The sequence below is a fragment of the Crocuta crocuta genome, unplaced genomic scaffold, assembly GCF_008692635.1.
Source record: "Crocuta crocuta isolate KB4526 unplaced genomic scaffold, BGI_CrCroc_1.0 scaffold54, whole genome shotgun sequence".
In the NCBI taxonomy this organism is placed as follows: domain Eukaryota; kingdom Metazoa; phylum Chordata; class Mammalia; order Carnivora; family Hyaenidae; genus Crocuta; species Crocuta crocuta.
This window is the reverse complement of record NW_027530356.1, coordinates 4,031,072-4,050,889: the sequence shown is the minus strand read 5'-3', so window position 1 is coordinate 4,050,889 and position 19,818 is coordinate 4,031,072. Positions and strand designations below refer to the sequence as shown.

General features: G+C 38.5%; 1 pseudogene; it reads right to left on the bottom strand.

The window, feature by feature from the left end:
- Window positions 1–3,006: 3,006 nt before the first annotated feature.
- Window positions 3,007–18,130, bottom strand: LOC144233120 (proliferating cell nuclear antigen pseudogene; annotated as a pseudogene).
- Window positions 18,131–19,818: the final 1,688 nt, after the last annotated feature.

Genomic DNA, 19,818 nt, shown 5'->3' with positions numbered 1-19,818 from the left:
GCTCAACTGATTGAGCTACCCAAATAGTCATATACCCCTAAAAGTCATATATTTTACCTTTCACATTTAGATCTACAAGTTGATTTTTACATAGTTTGTTGTAGATGATCAAGATTGTTTTCATGTATGTATCTAATTGACTCACTATCATTTATTAAAAAGACTTCTCCCCATACAACGTGACTTTTACAGGAGTCTGTGATATTCCATCATATGGATGTAGATGTATTATTTAACTAGTGGGGAAAGCATTTTAACTGAGTATTTTCTTGTATACATTCTTCCTTAATACTAGGCCTGCATGACTTCCAAAAAATACAAAAATGACCACAGTGAGTGCTAAAACACTTTCTTCTATAAAGAATGAATACTGAGATGCTGAAAACAGCCACAGATTTGTTAAAATGTGATAAAAATTCTTAGTTATAATTTTGAATTGATTGTTACAAGGCAAACAAAAGGTAGACTTTAAAAAGTGAATTTTGGGTGTGCCTGGTGGCCCAGTCAGTTAAGTGTGAATTTTGATTAAAGGCTTGTATAAAGCAATAATTTGGGGGGGCTTAGGTTAATTCTAGTTAACAATGATTTTATTAGCTGTGAAAAATCAGCTGAATAGTTAAAATACTGTTTTATATTTTGATGACCAGTTTGGAAGTATAACACATTGTTCGATATTTACCAGAGGAAACTTGGCTTGAGAATACGTTGTCCCACTAACATTTTTTGTTATTACGCTATTAGCATTCATTTCTTCGGTAACTTATTTTGAGGTCTCCACTTTATTTGACATGACTCATAATCGTAACTGTGTTAGAAAAATGGAAACTTGCAAGAGTTATTTGATAAAGATGTCTATAATTAAAACTTAGTGGGGTGCCTGGGTGGCTCAGTCAGTTGAGCCTCTGGCTCTTGATTTTATCTTAGGCCTCTGACTCCTGATTTCGGCTCAGGTCATGATCTCATGGCAATGAGATCAAGCCCTGAACCAGGCTCCGCGCACTGGATGTGGAACTTGCTTAAGATTCTCTCTCTCTCTCTCTCTCTCTCTCTCTCTCTCTCCCTCTGCCCCTTTCCTGCTCATGTGTTCACTCACTCTCTCTCTCTCAATCTTTTTCTAAAAAACAAAACAATTCAAAAAACTTGGCTAGGAAGTGGGTTCTGTATATTCTGATGATATATATGTGAACTCTGTGATTGAAATTTAACATCCTCATATGGTTAGAACAACTGTTTTGCATAGTTTATTAGAATAAACTTAGTTAGGAAACAATGTCAATTTTCCAATGGACTTTAAATATATTATAATATAAAATGGTATTGGAAGAAGTTGCTATTAGTCTTATTTTTAGTTACTGAGAGAGTGTCAGTGGTATTAATTAGCCTTTGACATGGGTTTTTTTCTCTCTATTAAGTATCTATATTATGGAGTCTAATGTATTTGATTTTTAAAAATTAATCTTAACGTGTGCTTAATAGCTCTGCCATTTAAAATGGTTGTAATCAAAATAAGCCAGCTGGATTTGTGATGTTCACTTAATTTTTTTGCACTTGGTTGAGCAAAACTTATTAATTTTAATTAAAAAATATCTGACTAATCTGCAGTGCATAAAAATGCAGTTGAATTGAATTTGAACCTTTAGTAATAGACTTCTTGCTTTTCATAGAACTTAGTTTATATTCACATATATTTATCATTATACATATTAACCATTTTTACTTCTGTTGCAATTATTTTAAGGCGAATAAATTGGTGACATTAGATTTACTGCACTCTTAACTTTTATACTTGCAAACCAAACTATTGTAATTTTTCAAAAAATTCTATCTCCTTATTTATTAAATGCTTTCCACTGGACAAAATGGAATTAGAAGCTATAAATTACCATAGCAAGCCCTGTGGATTGTGGAGGGTGATTTTAGACCAGAGCAACATGAAGTACTGGTCTCAAGACTTAGGCATTGCCATGTTCAAACAAAATAAAACAAAACAAAAAACAAAACAAAACACACATAATGATCAAATTAATTTGGGAAATGCTACACTACATTATGAGTGCCCAGATGGTTGCAGGATAGGAGGTGGGGGAACAGTGTGAGAGGAGCAGTATTTCCCAAACTAAGACTTGAGGGTGACTCTGGGGTCTAGTCTACCATTTCTAGAACATTCTTCAGGAAATGTTGGTTTGTAGAAACCTACTTCACTAACCAGTTCATCCTACTCCTGACCACTCCCCAAACCCCAAAGGCCCCAGTCTAAAGTGAATCTGATAATTTTGGTGCTTTCTCTGCCTTATATTCCTGGCCTGAATAGTATAATCCTGGTTCATATACAGGAAGAACTTGAATCTCCTTTACATCCTTGAACTAGATCCCAATCTATCTCTTCCTTCTTTCAACAAGCATTTTGGGCTCTTACTCTTCTCTCATCCTGGAACAATCTTGCCCTTGGAGTGACTGGCCCCTCATAAGTTTTCAATTCCAATGCCATGATTAGGCCTCTTTATCTTATGTTGTCTTTCCCCTCCCTCGCAGCTTTTTAGCATATTATGCCATTTTATTATCTTTATAGCTCTTCCCCCATCTAGAAATATTTATTTACGTACTTAACTTTATGTTAATTGTCTGATTTACCCCACTGGACCATGAGCTCTGAGACTTCAGGGACTTTGTCTTTCTCTTTTTTTTTTCTTTAATGTTTGAAATTCAAATAACTTTTATTTAAGTTGAAAAAAATCAAAACTGCATTTATAGTCAAACTCTTTTGTTATGAAAATCATGAATATTTCTGGATTAAGGCAGAGATGTTTCTAGGTTAACAAGACCAGATTTGACTTTGGACTTTATTCTTTAAACAAATTTTAAAGAATGGAGGGAAAAATAGGTTATTTATAGAAAATATGTACTGAGAGGTACAAATTTGGTGACAGAAAAGATTTAAGTACATGCTGGCATCTCAGAAGCAGTTCTCAAAGGGCTTAATTTTACTTTCTTAGATTTTAAGCATGCCTAAGATCTTTCTTCATCCTCGATATTGGGAGCCAAATAGTACATTAAGCGTCCCATATCAGCAATTTTATACTCTACAACAAGAGATAGATCTTCAGGCATACTGAGTGTTACTGTAGGAAGAGAGTGGCTTTGTAAAGAAATTCAGGTATCTCAGTGCACAAGTTAGCTGAACTGGCCCATTCATCTCTATCTTCCTCCTCTTTATCCACATTACTTGTTTGTGACAACTTCATATTTCCATTTCCTGGTTCTCCACATGCAGAACACTTCACTCCATCCTTTGCACAGGAAATTACAACAGCATCTCCAATATGGCTGAGATCTCGGCATATACGTGTAAATTCACCAGAAGGTGTCTTTACTACATAGCTACACTCTTGTTCTGGAATTCCAAGTCGTACAACATCTAAATCCATTAACTTCATCTCATTGATTTGGAGCTTTGAATACAAGTGCCAGGGTGTCCACATTATCTTCAGTCCTTAGTGCAATGTGTCTTCAATGCCAGCACATTTTAGTATTTTGGACATGCCAGTGAGGTTCACACCCATGGCCAAGTTGCAGGCACAGCGGTACGTGGTGAAGCCCACGGAACACAGGGTGAGCTGCACTAGTGAGACATGGGAGGAGCCCATGCTTTGCAGGTTTGTGCCACTCGAGATTATGCCCCAGCAGGCCTCGTTGAGTGCCTGCTGCACCTTCTTCAGGATGGAGCCCTGGACCAGGCATGCCTCGAACACGGTGGCAGAGTCGCAACGATGTGGCTACAGGCAAAGCTAAGGAGGAAGTTGTAGCCTGCTTGGGCTCTCGGGGTAAGAGCGAGCTGGCAAACGCAGAAGCAAAAGCCCAAGGCCCAGGAAGATAACAACATCTCTCTTACTCTTTGAATTCCCAATTCCTACAACTGTGCCTGACACCCCTGAACGGGTCTGGGCTCTGTGGTCAAGGAATGTACATTCTAAAGGGAGAGAGATACAAACATGGAATCCTGTGTGTTATTGGTTCTGTTGAGGTTAACGTAGGCTGCTATGGGACCTCCAAGGAGAACCACTGCTCACGGGCAGAAGTGGTGGGATGGGTAAAGTGTGTCATAGAAGACTTCCCGCAGGCCACCTCTGAGCTGAGCCTTGAAGACCAAGTAGGACATACAGTGTTTTCAGCCAGGGATATGGTCCATGTGCAAAGGGCTGAAGGTAAGTTAGATGATTCAGATATGTGCGAGTGGTTGAGCGAGGATGGTTGGCAGAGTGGTAGAATTGAGGTTGGCAAGGCTGGTGGGAAGAGGGTTGATGGGCCTGAAAGGCTGTGCTAAAAAGCTAGGACTTTATTCTGAATCTGATGGGAGTGGTAAAATTGGAAGGATTGTAATCATGTTCAAATTCATATTTTATTTCTGGCAGCAGCAGGCATGATGGATAGGAGGGCCTGAGACTATAGGTGGGAAAGCCAATTTGAAACTTTTGAAATCAAACAAGTAATTCATGTTTGAGAGACCCACAACATACTTTGCCCTTTCCCTCCTTTGTACACAGTAGTTGTTTTGATGGAAAACGTCTTTTCTTCCATCTCAACACGCTTTAGCGTTACCTATTGTTTGAGGCCCAGCTTGAATGAATGAATAAGTGTAGTGTGGGCCACAGAGAACCAGGTACACAACCCTGGATCTGTTGTTGAGGGTATGTGGCAGGTGATTATTCTGATCATTCATGAATTTATTCTGGGCATTTGGGATAGAACACTTGAATGTCTTGTTGTTTTCTACATGCCAGACACTGTGAAAAATGCTATGTTTACAAGGATTATCTATCTAATCCTCCCAACCGCCTATACAGTAGGTATTATTATTAGCTTTATATTATGGATTAATCAACTGAAGCACAGTTTTATAAATAAATTGCTCAAAGTCACACCGTCATCAGTAAAGATTAAAAATAGAATCTTGGAAGATTGGCACCAGAGCCATAATAATAGTGTTATCTTGTAAAAAGCATTAGACTAAAAGTCAACAGAGGTGGATTCTAGTTAATAAATAATAATTATCATATATCCAGCTTTATAATCTGGTTAGATAGGTGGTATCATCCCCATTTTAGTAGTAAGGATACAATGGATTAGAGGGCTTAAATTAATTGTACAAGGCCACATAGCTTTGGCTTTGAACCCAGGTGTATATGATTCCAAAGTTAATGATTTTAATCACTTGGAAATGCCCTTCCTGGTAGTTCTGGTGCTGATTCATTTGAATGGTCTATGATATTAGACTTTGAGGTCCCGTCATTTGTAAATGGCAGAATTGGACTAGATGGCATCAAGATCCCTCTGCTTTATGATCTATTATCTAAGAGCATCCCAGAACCCCCAGTGATTTCTCCACCTGTTATTCATCTTCACTGCTTTGGGTTGGACTTACTCTTTTGAATAATGAGAGAAATGTGAAGAAAAGATGACCTGGATAGGTAGCTTGCAAGGTGAACAAGGGGTAGAGGGCAGAGGGCTGGCTCCCAGCCAATTAAAAATTAAAAAAGTAATTGAGGTGGTGTCAAACCTGAAGTCAAGCTCCATACCGCTGACGTATTGGAGGAGAACACTGGGGAAATGATTATGGAGTTTCGAGTCACCCAGAGGCCCTGTGAGAATCATGAGGGAATAAAGAGTATGCTAGCAACAAGTGCATGTGGCAAGTGTGGTATACACATAGAGCAGTGAAGAAAAACCAGGACTCAGTGGATAGTCTGTTGAGACAACATTGTGTTGAGAATAAAGGTGGAGAAAAGCAGGTCAGTTGGGTGACACCCGATCAAGGCAGCTTGGCTACAATGGAAAGATCATATGCCATCTGGGGACATTTCCTAGGAAATGTGTTTGTAGAAAACCCAAGTTTAAGTAGATAAATTGCTGGGAAAGCTTTCAGGGGAAGAGATGCAGGTCATGCTTATGAGGCTTATTATATTATATATAGTTGGGGCTTTGAGGTATACAATTAGCAATTTGCCTTCTTAGAGTTTGTATGTCACGGAAACAAAAGCATAAAAGATGAGGAAGGGTGAGGTTTTAAGAGAGTGAAGAAAAAAAGGAATAATTGGCACATGATAAAGAAAAAAAAGTAGGAAAATAGAAACCTTTGTTGTGCAATCGATGTGCAATATGACTGCAATAGATCATTAGGAAGACAGGCCCCATTCCTGAGTCTCTCAGGCCTCCGTACAATTGCTTAACTCCCTCTGTCTGAAATACGGAGGCAAAGTTATAACGAGAACAAGTTGTCATAGACCCAGAAACATTCTTGCACTGGAATGTTTTTTTTACAATATAAATTTGATGGGATTCAGTTCTTTTTAGAAGAATGGGGCACCTGGATGGCTCAGTCGGTTAAGCATCTGACTTTGGCTCAGGTCATGATCTCATGGTTGATAAGTATGAGCCCTAAGTCGGGCTCTGTGCCAACAGCTCAGAGCCTGGAGCCTGCTTTGGATTCTATGTCTCTCTCTCTCTGCTCCTGTCCTGCTTGTGCTGTCTCTCTGTATCTAAAAAAATAAATAAACATTAAAACAAATTTAAAAAAAAAAGAAGGATAAACCTAGTCTCATTTTCCCAATGGGGGCCTGATAATTAGAAATATCTGTTTCATTATCCTTATCTCATTTTCTCCATATCGAGTAAGGGTCATTTAAGTAAAGCATGCTTAACATATATTAGAGAGACTGATTACAGACCCAATGATATAAAAAATAAAGATTGGAGGCTTTTTGACATGTAGATGAAGTGATAGAAAAATGTAATTTTTATTTCTGGGGTCTCAAATGTATGACATGGAGTTCTGAAAATGTGACCTGTGATAACGACATAACCAACTGGACTCCTATGTCACAACTAGGAGTCTGTGAAGATGAAAACAGGGAGAAAGAAATTGTTTTAGGATGAATGCTGATACAATGTAAGATAGTTCTCCAGAGGCAAATGTGTTAATAATAGGGTAGAAACTTGAGACTTCACAGCTGTTTAAGTGTTCGGGAAAATATGGAGCCTTCTCAAGCCAAACAACACACATAACATGGCAGATCTTACTTTTGCTTACTTTTGCTACTCCTAATGAGTGAACATGGCAAGAGAGAGACTGTGGTTTTTTCCCCAAAACGTTTATTGGACTGAAACCAGGTTTAAGGGAAGATACTGCAGGGAAGAGAAATGGCGTCTGTAGATGCAGGACAAATCCTTTTAGGGACGGGGTAAGTAAGTTAGCATTTACTATTTATTGAGCATCTGTTTTGTTACAGGAACTTTACTAAGTATCAGTGATTTCATTTTGTGCCCAACAAATCCAGTCGCGCTCTTGAAAATGAGGAACCAGAGAATCAGAAATGTCAAAATATGACCAAAGTCACATAGCTGCTAATTAGGCAAAGTTGGGGACTGTCTCTAACCCCAATTGCAGGCTTTCTCAAACTATCCAAGCTTTGCAATCATCATGTAAGTCATTAAAGGGCAAGTATGTTGCAAGAGGTAGATGGTGGTGCAGGGAGATCGCCGGGCTGATGTGCTTTAGGGATGACGTAGATAGAGACATCTCTTGCTCCTGCCCTTGCATGCAGTTAAACAAAACAATAACAATATTATCTTTATAAATGATAATATTATCTATAGAAATGATCATAATGTACATACTTGATCTGCAAACTGATTTTTGCCCAAACAAATGGCATGTGAAAGAAGTCTTTCTACCTTAAAATTATTAAGACTGGGCAACTGAACAATATTTTGACAGGGGTGCCCAGGTGGCTCAGTCGGTTGAGTGTCTGACTTCAGCTCAGGTCATGCTCTTGCAGTTTGTGAGTTCAAGCCCTGCATCAGGGTCAGTGCTGTCAGTGTGGAGCCCGCATCAGATGCTCTGTCCTCCTCTCTCTCGGCTCCTCCTCCACTTGTGCTCTTAAAAATAAGTAAAAAATATTTCTAAAAAGAACAATATCTTGACAAACATATCCATTTGCATTAATGGGAAGTTATAATATTTATGAAATTTATTGAGAGTGCCAGAGGAGAAGTAAGACCAGTAAGTGTTAATGCTGTTTATAACTACTAACATAACATTTAATATGTGAAGCAGAATAGCTTAATCTCACACAAATTTGATGTCCATTTAATTAATAGTTAATTGGGGCGCCTGGGTGGCTTAGTCGGTTAAGCGTCCGACTTTCGCTTAGGTCATGATCTCGCGGTTCGTGGGTTCGAGCCCCGCGTCGGGCTCTGTGCTGACTGCCAGCTCAGAGCCTGGAGCCTGCTTCAGATTCTGTGTGTCTCTCTCTCTCTGACCCTCCCCTGCTCACACTGTCTCTCTCTCTCTCCTAGAAATAAAATAAAACATTAAAAAAAAGATTAATAGTTAATTAATATTAATATCAGAGTACTAAAAGGGCTAGTTACACAAAGTCTAACTATATACTTTTGAAACTGGAATTTTTTATCCCATTGATCGACAACAAAATCCCCAGAGGAACTTCTTTTCTGATTTCATGAGACCTCAAATTATGTTATCACATTAGTTTGGCTGAAAGAAAAAATATTCAAGGACACTATGACATAGTGTTCATCTTCTCCTCTCGGGTACTCAGTTCTATCCTTGGATCAAATAAGGTGTTTGGGCTGTAATGTATTTTTATATCTCGAAACCCTTCACTGACATTAATGAGGATCGCTGTAAGGAACAATATATGCGATACACTCCTATATTTGCAATAGAAATGCTATTGAGGACAGTGTCTATCATACCACTTGACGCCCCTGTTAAACTCCTTCGGAGCATTTGTTTTAGATTTCAGTGCCAGGAATTAATGTCTTGTGGAGAGGCTGATATATAATTCTTCTTTCATCAAATGACAGCAATTTGAATGATTGTGAATCCTAACCTTTCCATCCCCAACCAGGAAGCTTGGAGCCAAATTTGATGCCAGATCAAATACATTATGCTAATAATTTTAACAGGTTGGCATTTTCCTGTTCATAGTATTGTTTTCTATTTCCACTTTATTACCCTCCTTTTATATTTGTATATAAAGGACAATTCTTTGTTTTCTTGCTTAACTTAGACAGGTAAAGCAAGTATCTTTTCATTTAACGAATGTAGTATTATAAACGCTGTGTTTTACCACCTTTCTCATTTATTTTGTTCATTTCATTTCTCTGTGTGCGTGCAGTCTCGTAGGGTTTTTCTCTTGCTCCTTGGAATTTAGAAAGTGTGTCAGGATGTGGCTAGCTGCGACCCTCTTTTCAATTATCTTACCTTGCCATTAGTGAACTCTTGGCTTAAAGACTAAAACCTCTCTTCAGCTCAGAGAAATTTTCTTCTTTTATTTCTTTGATGATTATTTCTCCTTCATGTGATCTATTGTCTCATGAAACTAACTTTCTTGGAATGAAACACTTGTAAGGTGGCCAGTTCATCCTGGTTTGCCTGGGACCTCGCCAGTTTTAGTGCAAACCAGGACGGTTGGTTACCCTATACTTAGCTAAGCTATTGTGTCCCTGAGGACAGTGGTTTTCAAACTATTTATAGTGACAGAGGAGCTTTTAATTTTTAATTTCAAGTCCTCTGTGGACCAGTTTTTTAGAAAATACAAAAAATATAAAAGTGAAGTAAAAAAAGACATAAATACAAGTCCAATCTAAAAAGTTAGTTTTATTTTCTTAAAATGTTTTAAATCTTTATTTATTTTTAAGAGAGAGACACAGAGTGCGAGCAGGGGAGGGGCAGAGAGAGAGGGAGACACAGAATCCGAAGCAGGCTCCAGGCGCTAAGCTGTCAGCACAGAGCCTGACACGGGCCCGAACTCTTGAAACGCGAGTTCATGACCCGAGCTGAAGTCGGAAATTGAACCAACTGAGCCACAGAGGCGCCCCTAAAAAGTTAGTTTTAGATTCAAAAGACATATAATCACTTTGTCCAAGTGTTCAAAAAGTTTTAAATGCTTTCTGTCTGTTTCTGTAGGTAGCTTTTAAGAGCTGGTGTCACCTTGTGGACTGTACGTTGAGTAGCCCTCCTCCAGGATTTCTCTAATCTGCTCTGGTAATCCCTTCCATCTCCTCCACTCCACATTCTGTTCTCTCCAGCCGGCGCTAAATGCCTCTTTTGTGTCCAAATACCCCATTACATTAAGCTGTGCGCTTCTTAAGGGAGAGAGTTGGAATCTTATTTATCTTTCTATGCCCAGCAATCCGTCACGCTGCCAGACAAGAAGTTTGTTAGGCTGCTGTATTCATTCTTTATTGAGATCTGAAGAAATGTACAAAAGTTTTAGTTATGATTGTTTTGGGGAAGGGTGAGATTGTGGGGGCTTTCCTTCTTTTTTTGTACTTTTCAGTATTTTTCTAATTGTGTTCTAACACACATGTATTACTTTTTAAATAGGAAAATGTAGGCATTATTTTAACAACTGATACTATGGAGTAAGTGAGATTCACCTCGTGGCTTGTGGTCAGTCAAAAGCCCCCTTTCACAGTGTAGTTGAATTGTAGGACAGAGGCCAACTTGTGGAAGAAAGAAAAAACAATGCTAAATAATCCCTGTCTTCACTGAGGAACAGGATCCTATTCTCATGCTAGGCTTGGGCTTGGAAAATAATCAAGACATTGGAATGACTAACTTGAGGACACAGTCAAGAAAATATTGTACACATCGCCCCTTAAATATAGAAGATAGAAAGTGTTTCCTATTCACTGTGTCCCTTTGCAAGTGGTCTGTGATGTTATGAAGTTCAATAACCCTTTGCATTATTCAGACACTGGAATAACTGGATGTGATCATTTAAACTATGAGTGATAGGGCCCTGACTTCCTAACTAGACAATAGTGTTGTTTGAACTGGCAGTTAATCAGTTTAAAAGTGACTTATCGGTAATGTACAATATGACTAATTTAGCAGCTAAGCAGTTTCATTGTGATCTTGGTGTCAGTGGAATTCCTGTCACCTATCCAACAGTTAAGTCATATTGCATAATTGTTGGGTGACATCACTGTGCTGCAAGATTATTGGCTGAAGAAATGAAAAAAAGTTTCCTGGACTGTCAGCCTTTCCGGTATCTGAACGAACGACTTGTGCTGTTACTGCAGTACAGCTGGAGAGGAAAGTAAAAATGTGAGTTGAAGTGGCTGGCTCTTGGTTTGTCATTGAAAACCAGTCTGTAGCACACGGTAAGATTCTCCAACATGCCTAATTATGAGGTCTCTTCCCTTTATGTGGGACTTCACGGTGCCAGTCATTAAGGTATGGGGTGGGAGAGCTGAGACAATGGCACTCTCGTGTAATGAGGGCATTTAATTTTTCTGAGAACTTTACGGTCTTCTCTTTGGAAAGAATAGTTTTAAGAATGCAGCTCACCATCTCCTATACACACAGACACTGAAAAGATGGTCAGCTGGGACCCCGTTGAAAACCTTTTATGGTTAATAGCCTGGCTTATTTCCAAGGGAACTGGTAGTTCAGGTTAATCACCACAGAATACATAAATGTTAAGTTTATTTAATTAAATATCAAGCTTTAAAATGACCCACATAAAACTAGAGCTATGGCTGCTTGGAACTTATAATACTGATGGCTAGCATTTATTGTATACTCTGTATCAGCCGTAAATACTTTACATATATGAGTTTATTTCATCTTAGGAAGTAGATACTATTAGCATCCCCAATTTACAGATGAAGGAATGGAGCCTCTGCAATCATATAATTGTTAAGGAGCTGAACAAGGATCTGAACCTGGGTAGTTCAGCACTTGAGTGCACAGTCTTCACTGTTGCCCTCCACTGCATCTTTTTAATAACAATAATTACTGCTACTTCTACCTACGGCCTTTTAGGTGACAGACACTGTGCTGTAACTCTGAGATACAGGCTAAACTCTTATTGTCCCCATTGATAGATTAGGAAAGTGAATCACAGAGAAAATAAGTTACACAGAGAGTAGCTAATGAAAAAAGGATTCAAACCCAGAGTCCAGATCCAGACTCCACGCTGTTAGCCATTGCTTTTCATAGTGACTATTTATTGAATACCTACTAATGTGTAATCCTTAGATTACTTCTAAGATTAATCAATCCTGTGATTCCTTTGATCCACAATAACACCTGCATTGTATGTATTATCAACCCCAATTTATGGATGAGAAAACTGAGGCTTTAAGACATCAGGTAACCTGCCAGCTTCTATGTAGCAGAGCCAGAATTCTTCCAAGTCCATCGGACCCCACCATCCCACACTACCGTCTAGAATTGTGATGCAGGGCAACAAACATGTCAGGTAAAGGGCTTGAATCTCAGGACTCACTGAGTATGAGGAGTAGTATCTTGGTGTGGGCATCCCCAGAGGATGGGGCCTGCTAAAGAGAAGCCAGAAAGGTCCTGAGACTCAGCAGCGTTCTGATGAAGAGGCGTCCTTCCCTAAGTGCTCTCTCCCCATTTGTGGATCCTGGGTAATCTCCTGAATGTGGTCAGACTTCCCTCTCTCCCTTAAATTCTTTTTCTCTTTTCGTTCTCCTCCATATTTCCAAACCTGCACTTCTCTGCCCTCCTTTGGTTAGTTCAGAACCTCGCACATGCTCAGTTCTCTTGCCTTGGGTTTCCTCCCCACCCCCAAGCCTCCTTTCCTTTTGTAGCACATATTCATTTCTGTGGAATGTGGCCACCCATAAGCATGACACACATTTTCAAAAGGCTTTAGAAACGAATGTGATTAGTGAATTTAATTTTGTTAAAGGAGAAGTGTATCAACAAGGCTCCTATGTAACTTATTATTTTTACAGTATCGGTGTCCCACCTTCAAGAGTATAATAACTTTAAAAATCTGAAATCACAGCAAAAGGCAAAAAACAAACTAAAAAACAAAAGATTGAAAAATGGTTTGACGATTACAAAAGTATATTTACCTTCAAGTTTTCAAGAGTAAAGAGTTTGTTTTAAATGTTATTCTATGAAAGGAAATCAAATGTATCTGTTCATTTAAAGAATATTTATTTTGAAGAAAAGAATATTGATTTTGGGGAAGGAGAGATTAAAATTTGTATGCTATATCCTGCATGTACCTAAATACCTAAAGAACATACTCAGATGTTATGAGTGAAACAATTGTAAGAGAGGGTTGGTCTAATAAGGAAGTGAACTCTCTGAAAGGAATGATGTAGGGAAACTTCTTGAAGGAGCAGATACTTAGCTGGAACTAGAAGAACTGGTAAAATTAGAATAAGTTGATTTTAGAAGTTAAGGAAAGGACAGTCCATATAGGGAACTAATGTGAGACAGAAAGACAAGATGAATGTATAAGGCTGTAAATCCTTCTCTAAGGTACACTGCTATTAAGTAATATGAGACTTTTCAATAAAAATCTGCAGGGATGGCCAGATACTTGTTCTGCTTTTACACCAGAGATCAGGATGTAATGGAAAAGTGTGTCTCATCCCAAAATGAGAAAGGGAAAAGCTTAATATTTTGATGTGCTATGAGCTGGCCATCCCCTGAGTACATGGATCTCCCTTTAAATGAAGATAGGAGAAGATTCAGCATCCTAAACAGTCTGACAGCACCCAGAAGGTATACTCATCTAAAACTCACTCTGATAATTCTCAGTGGACAAGAAGACTACTGCTGGGTCATCTGACCTTATTAGTGACCTTGGATCAATTATCCTGTCTTCCCTGATCTAAGTCCATATTCCTGAAAAATGCTAAGATCCTTCAATTAGAGAGTGGGCAAATAATGCATTGGAAACCTCTCTCAAGTACTTTCCATGTTCCTAATCAGTGTCTGGAGGTGACTTTATTATAGCAAAGCCTGCCTTAAGATAAATGAGTTCATTTTGGTTCCTTAATCACTAAGTGCTTTGGGATATGGTCCAGAGGAGGTAAATGCATTCATTCATTCATTCATTCATTTATTCTTTCATCCATTTAGACATTGAATAAGTGCTTACTGTGTCTATCAGCCTCTAAGATGGCTCCCAATGGTCTCTGCCTCCTGGTATGCATGGTCTGTGTGATGTCCTTCCACATTTATCAGGGTAGCTCTGTGTGTGACTACTAGACCACAACAAAAGTATTGGTATGCCACTTCTGGGATAGTTTATTGAAAACAGTTGTGGCTTCTGCCATACTTTCTTTCTTGGACTGCTTGCTCTGGAGAAAGCCAGCTGCCATATCATGGGGAAAGTCAGTGACCTATGAAGAGGTCCATGTGGTGAAGCATGGAGGCCCTCTGCCAACAGCTGGACAAGAACTGAGGACTTTTGTCCATAGTTATGTGAGCAAGCCATCCTAGGAACAGATTCAACAGCCCCAGTCAAGCCTTTGGATGACTGCAGCCCTGCCTGACACCTTGATTTCAATCTAATGAGACCTTGAGACAGAGCACGTCCTTCAAAGCACCTCTTGGACTTCTGACCTTCAGAAACTATACTAGATACTACATGTTTATTGCTTTAAGTTGCTTTAATTTTGCATTTCTTTAATTTTGTTTTGTTTTGTTTTTCACATTGCAATAAATAACTAATATGTCTACCATTTGTTACTGTGATAGGCACAAGGAATGAAGAGAGTTTGATTTGACCCTCTGGAAACTAACAGTGCTCAGAAAATCAACAGCAGCAACAGATATCTCAGTACCTATGTACAACATAGTACAACAGCTGCTACAAAGGAGATCCCTTACAAGATGCCATAGGAAACAGGAGAGAACAATGAACTCTATTTGGAGAGAAATGGGTCCCCCAAAAGACAGAAAAACAGATATTTGGAGATTAGTCTCCAAGAAAACATCAGGACTTTTCCAGCAGAGAAGAGGGAATAGCAAATGCAAAGATCCAGAATTGAGAAACCATTGCATGTCTTAGGGAATGTGTTCTATATAGTTATGGCCAAGGATTAGTGTGAGGAAAAATGGATTTCTACTTAGATGTGAGAAGCCCTTGATAAGGTTTAAGCAAGAGAATGACATGATCAGATATATTTAGACGGACAGCTAGTGTGGGTTTCACCAGAAAGACCAGGTAGGACTGGGAGAGTGGAAAAATGGAGGCCGTATAGAAAACAGTTACACTGTTTCTCAGCAGCTACCTCTGTTAGAGACTAGCGAGCTTCTGATGTGACTATATCACTCATATATTTTTTACTTATCCTTTAATTAGGATAATTATATTTTTACAATATTTTTTAATTTTTTGTTTTCACTTTGAAATTTCAGATTTACCAAAAGGCTGCAAAACTAGTAGAAGGAATTTCTATATATTGTTCACCTAGCTTCCTCAAGTGTTAGCATCTTATGTAAACAACTACAGTACAATTATTAAAACCAGGACATTACTATAACACTTTAAACCAGTCTACTAGACTTATTCAAATTTCACCAGCTGTCTGATTAATGTCAGATTTTTTTCTGGTTCAAGATCACATTTTGTTTTTATGTCTCCTTAGTCTCTTTTAATCTGGAACAATTTCTCAACCTGTCTTTTTGTCTTGCATGACCTTGCTATTACTGAAGAGTACTACTGGGTTATTTTGTAGAATGTTTGTCAACTTGGGTTTAGCTTATCTGATATTTCCCCATGATTAAATTTAAGTTATGCATTTTTGGCAAGAATACCACAGAAATGATGTTATGTGTCCTCAGTGCATCATATTGGAAGTCACATGATATTTCTCATTATTCTGATGTTAATTTTGATAACTTGGTCAAGGTCGTGTTTGCTAAGTTTTTCCACTGTAAAGTTATTATGATTCCCTTTGTAATTAGTAAGTATCTTATGAGAAAGTACTTTAAGGTTATGCACATTTTCTGTTTTGCTTTTTTAAATCAAACTTTTGCCCAGGAATTTTGACATCCCTAAACGTCTGAAATAATGATTATTTGGTGCTTGCCAGATGGTGACAATCAAGAGATTTCAAATTGTGTTGTGCGATCGTTTTAAAACATGTACTTAAGTTCTTTGATACTCCATTTTTCAAGAAATTAAGCCCAATTCTCCTCTCTCTCTTTTTTGTAAGACTCTATTTAGTGCCTCTCTCCTAATGAATAGAATATGTCAGAAGTGACTTCAAAGACCAGGTCAGAAAGGGCATTGTGATTTCCTCTTTGCCCCTCTCTGAGCTCCCTCCCTTTGGAAGGAGTCAGCTGCCATGCATGAAGACACTTAAGCAGCCCCGTGGAGGCTAGCATGAACTTGCAAGGGCTAAGAGTGAATATGAAGTGAATCCTCTGTCCCCAGGGAAGCTTTTAGACTGCAGCCCTGGTGAACACCTTGACTGCAACTTCATGAGAAACCCTGAGCCAAAACTACCCAGCTAAGGCACTACTGGATTCCTGACCTACACTAATGAGGGTGCAAGGTAATAAGTATTTATTGTTTTAAGCCACTACATTTTGGTATAATTTGTTCCACCGCAATATGTAATGAATTCATGCCGGCAGGTAGAAAAGAACTCATGAGATTCATTCTTTAGGAGTGTACCCAAAAGAGAGGGGTGGGTAAGAAGACTGATGAGGAGGGGGTGCCTGGTTGGCTCAGTCGGTAGAGCATATGACTCTTGATCTGTGAGTCACAGGTTCAAGCCCCGTGTTGGGCATGGAGGCTACTTAAAATAAAAAATATTTTAAATTTAAAAAGCTTAAAAGGATGATGAGATCCTACTTCTCACTTGAAAGCTAAAGTTAAAAAATCTGATAATACAAGGTATAGAGAATTCTCAAACACTGCTGGTCAGGTTGTAAAGTGGTGGTCATTTCAGAAAATAGTTTGACATTATCTAATGGAGGTGAAGATACGCAGACCACAAGGTAAGTTTTCAGAATCCTACTCCTAGATACACACGCAGCAGAAATAGGCTCACATGTACATCAAGAGACGTGTACATGAATGCTCATAGCAGTTTTACTCATCATATCCTGAAACTGGAAACAACCCACTATTCATCAACGGTAGAATGTGTAATCAAATTGTGGGACACTCATTCACCAGAATATTGCATATAAATAAAAATTAATCAGCTGCAGCTACAAGCACGGATGAATCTCTTTTTAAATTTTTTTTAACGTTCATTTATTTTTGAGACAGAGAGAGACAGCACTAGCTGGGGAGGGGCAGAGAGAGGAGACACAGAATCTGAAACAGGCTCCAGGCTCTGAGCTGTCAGCCTAGAGCCTGATGCAGGGCTCAAACCCACCACTGTGAGATCATGATCTGAGCCGAAGTTGGACACTTAACTGACTAAGCCACCCAGGTGCCCCGATGTGGATGAATCTTAAGAGCAATGTTGAGTCGAAGAGATCCAGTGCAAAGAAATATATATTGCATGATTCCATTTGTGGGAAGTTCAAAAGCAGACAAAATTAATGGATGGTAAGTCCATTAAGAAAAGCAAGAAAAGTTAATGTCATGAAAATCAGAATAATCGTTCCTTTAGGGAGGAACATAGGGGTTGTGGCTGGAAAGGGGCCATGGGTAGGGTCTTTTGGAAATGTTTACAATATATCATTTCTTTTTGTTTTTTTTTTCTTTAAAAATTATTCCTACTGTGATTTAACTTACATGCAATAAAACTACTGTAATATTTAACATATGTATAATGTAAACTGTGCATTAGTCACATAGATGTTGACTTTTAATAACCCATGAAGTGATTCATTTATATTCTGTGCACCAATGTGTCATATTTTACAGTTTAAAAAGTTAAAAATTGAGTTGGAATACAGTCGAGGATCCTGGGAATCAGACTGGATTGAAGGTGATTTAGTTTGTGTGAACTAGCCATTAGGGCTCTGTTAAAAAAAAAATTAACACATGCTGGGAAAGAAGACTGAAGGTGGCACACGGTAGGCAAGAAGCTGTCTTCCCATCTCACAGGTGGAAACCTCACTGCGTGGGCCAGTGGTCAGATCCTGATGGCTGAGCCAGGTCTTCCTCCTGGGCAGTAAGACTTACTAGCTTTGTACCTTGAGAGCCGAAAGCAGATCGGCCCAAGGGAAGGCAGGCTTGATGCTGCCCAAGTTACGAAGAAGATGAAGCCTTTGTGTTTCTGCTTGTGCTTCCCTTCTCCACACAGTCGTTGGACTCTCAGCTGCCTGCATACTCATCCTCCTTCCTTCCCGTCCCATACCCACAGCCAACATCAAAGCAGGTCTACAGGCCAGCCTTGCTGACTTGTGGTCTAGTCAGTGGTGTCACACTGGTGAAAGGTGTTTGAACCTTGACCATTATCTCTGATTATGAATGGAAGGTTGTGTGTCCTTTAGTGAAATTTCTGTCACCAGGGAGTGGTTGTATGAGGTATATTTTGGGTGAAGTAGGCCTTCCTGCCCCCGACACAGCACACCACAAGCCCTGGTCTGGTATGCCCTGGGGAGAGAAGGTGTCAAGGAACTTGAAAAAAATCACCACAGGTGATTCAGGCATGACACCTGTCTCCTGTGACAACCTGCCTTCTCTCCACACCCCATCCCTCACTGAGAACCACCCGTTTACAGGAAGACCATTCACTGAGCAGATATAATATCTATCCCTTCATTCATTCATTCATTCATTCATTAAACAATTATATCTTGAGCTCTAACTATGAGTCTGGCCCTCGCTAACACTGGTGATTCAGGACTGAACAAAAACAGGCATAGGCCCTGCCTTCTTAGAATGGCTTAGTATACAAATTAATAAAACCAAGCAGATAAATGTAAAATCACAAGTCAGATAAGTGTTATGAATCTGAGTTTATTCATCAAGAAGAGAGCTGAGCAGAAGAGTAGATTAATAATTAGGATTTTCAAATATAAGATGAGGAAATTACATGGAAGAGAATGGCTAGTTATTTTATATTGAGAAAAGACATAAAAAATATATTAAAAAGGAGGTTTTCTCTGGAACAACTACAACTGATGAAGATTATTATTATTGATATTTAAGAATCTTGTTTATCTACTCCAGTAGTTCTCTTAAACCACCTTGAAAAATATTAGGCTGTCAAATAAATATTGTTTAATGTCCAAAAATAACCTATAGGAGGTTTGCTGTAGCATAAAGAATTTAACATAATAGCTATCATTATCAGAAATTTTGCTCTGTTCCAGGTGTGGTGTTAAGTGATGTATTTAAATATATGTATAAGTATATACATATGTATCTAAATACATAATAAAGATATGAAATATGTATTTATCATATATTGCATTGGTGATGTGTACATGTATGTCATATATTATATATCATATATCAATGATTATGTATCTAATGGTGATTATATTTCTGTATTAAACATGTTAAATATATATGTTAATAGAGCCTCACAGTACCATATAGAAAAAAGAAATTAAGACTCAGAGAGACTAAATAACCTAAGGTTACACAGCTAATATACATATTGTAATAACACGTTATTGACACATAGTTCACATAGCATAAAATTCATCCTTTTAAAATGCACAATTCAATGGTTTTAGTACATTCACAGTCATAAATTGCTGCTAAGTTTTAGATCATCTTCATCACCCCAAAAAGAAACCCTCTACACCTAGGTTTTCACTCCTCATTCTTCCTCCTCTCAGCCCTTGTAATCACTAATCTTTACTTCCTTTCTATATGGCTTTGCTTCTTTTGGATGTTCTATAATAACATAATCATGGTATGCAGTCTTTTGTGTCTGGCTTCTTAGGGTGACTTTTTTTTAAGATTTGATTTTTAAATAATCTCTACACCCAACATGGGGCTTGAATTCACAACCCCAAGATCAAGAGTTGCATGCTCTTTGAACTGAGCCAGCCAGGTGCCCCTAGCATGATTTTTTTTTTAATTTTTT